Source organism: Apium graveolens, chromosome 7, assembly GCF_009905375.1.
Source record: "Apium graveolens cultivar Ventura chromosome 7, ASM990537v1, whole genome shotgun sequence".
Lineage (NCBI taxonomy): Eukaryota > Viridiplantae > Streptophyta > Magnoliopsida > Apiales > Apiaceae > Apium > Apium graveolens.
The window spans coordinates 97,782,675-97,784,944 of record NC_133653.1 but is presented as its reverse complement, the minus strand read 5'-3'; the positions used below and the strand labels follow the sequence as shown (position 1 = coordinate 97,784,944).

At 38.3% G+C, this 2,270-nt stretch overlaps 1 non-coding gene across 1 annotated transcript; it reads right to left on the bottom strand.

Moving 5' to 3' along the window:
* Positions 1-1,762: 1,762 nt before the first annotated feature.
* Positions 1,763-1,869, bottom strand: LOC141676151 (small nucleolar RNA R71). The gene has a single exon (XR_012556757.1). It is a non-coding gene; the product is annotated as a small nucleolar RNA R71 (small nucleolar RNA).
* Positions 1,870-2,270: the final 401 nt, after the last annotated feature.

Below are 2,270 nucleotides of genomic sequence, written 5' to 3'. Positions count from 1 at the left end.
GCGCGGCCACGCTGGGTCGGGATAAACAAATCCTGATTCTTTTGCAATTCGAATTCTGGACTCCTGGGAATACATGGACTGCTATATAAACATAATTTAGGTCATTTTTCAAAGAGATTCAGATATCCAGAGTTTTCAAAACATCAAGTAGGGAGAAGACGGCAAGAGACCTTTTGGCATAATTCAACAAAGGCGAAGATGATCTAGTTTATTCTTGTGAATCTTTGTTTTGAGTTGTAATTTGGATGCTTGTTTCTCGTTTTGTTGAACCTATATTCTTGTGTGTACTTTGATTTATTTATTCGTATAAAGACTACATTTGTTATATCATGTTTTCATTGGAACCCACGTTGGCGATGAGTTCAATTATGGGCTAATCGTTATCGTGGGGTTCTAGCGGATTTATTTATGGATTTCTTTAGTTAAATTGTTTGAAGCCGTAGTATATGGTGATTGTATGGATCCCAATATTGGTTGTGCTTATTCGTCTTATGAGCGTCGCGAACTTATAAGATAGCGTTTTAATTCTTAATGAAGTGAAAGTAAATTTAAGGGTTTAGAACTTGCCATGCTAACATAGGTTCATGTATTGTTATGCATGATTCGTAGGTAATTTTACCCATCTTACTTGCCCTATTTAATCAAGATAGATAACTTGTGCTTAAACCGTTATGTTGTCAAATTCTATAGACATATAGGGTCTCAATATAATTGGTACCTATTCAGCTTCTATCTCTTTTGTGGATGTCTGGTAGAATGGTACTCGTGCAATGAAAGTTGGCGTTTATCAGTTTCGTGTTGTCTGATTAGTGTCATTACTATTGCATGCTAAGGTTGAGAATACTAAAATTATTGAATGAAGTACTTAATGAAGTTAGAATCCCATGTATGTCATATATATATATTAATCCAGTCTATTTTATTCTCTTAGTTATAATTGTTAGCTTAATCCTTAGTTATAAATATCCTCACTTTATTATTGTCTTAGCATTGAATAATAACCATACATTCTTGCTTAGGTGTATGAATTAATTAGTTAACCTATTCAGTCTCTGTGGGATCGAATCTGATTTATATCTTATACTACTTGTGAACTCGTATAGTTGCGTGTAATATTAGCGTGTGTTTAGCGACTAGTTTATGTGCTTTCCATCAGTGGTCGTAAAGTTCATTGACTCGGACATTGTTACTTAATTGTTCCTTTGTTTTATTTCAGGTGCTTTAGCGAGGGTGTATGCATACGCGTTCACGTACTCGTAAGAGAACACTAGATAAAGCCGAGGAAGAACTTGTGGTAATTCACATGGAAGTTTCCGAGGAAGAAAAGAAGGTAGAAGAAGAAGAGAAAGTTGAAGATCCAATTATAGAAGCTATGGGTGATCAAGTAGAAAATTCGAAGGCTTTGATGGACTATTCTAAGCCAAAGATTAATGACATTCAGTCTAGCATCATTAGACTAGCCATCGCGGCTAACACTTTTGAGATCAAGTCAAGCACGATCCAGATGATACATAATTCAGTTCACTTTGGGGGTTCTCCTACCGAAGACCCCAACATGCACATCAGGGATTTCATCGAGATCTGCGACACTTTCAAGTTCAATGGTGTGATTGAAGATGCTATCAAGCTGCGACTCTTCCCATTCTCTTTGATGGACAAAGCTAAGTGCTGGTTACACTCTCTACCGACAAGGTCTATCATAACTTGGGAAGATCTTGCTCAAAAGTTTCTCACTAAAGTTTTTCCCATGGCGAAGACTGCAGTAATCAGGAATGCTCTTACCCAGTTTGCACAGCAAACTGGAGAATCTCTGTGTGAGGCTTGGGATCGATATAAGGAGATGCTAAGGAAGTGCCCACACTATGGCATGCCTGATTGGATGATTATCAACTGTTTCTACAATGGATTGGGTCCTACTTCTAGGCTCATGCTTGATGCAGCATCAGGAGGAGCCTTGTGGGCTAAAAGCTATGATGAAGCTTATGAACTTATTGAACTGATGGCAGCTAATGAGTACCAGAATCCTTCTCAGAGACTAACTCAGGGAAAAGTAGCGGGAATTCTGGAGTTGGACGCAGGAACTGCTATAGCTACCCAACTTAAGGCTTTGACAATGAAGGTGGACACTTTGACTAATTGTGGAGTTAATCAAATTACTAGTGTCTGTGAACTTTGTGCTGGTGCCCATGAGACTGATCAGTGCGTAATTTCTAATGAATCAGCTCAGTTTGTGAGCAACTTTCAGCGATCACAGCAACCTGTGACAGCGA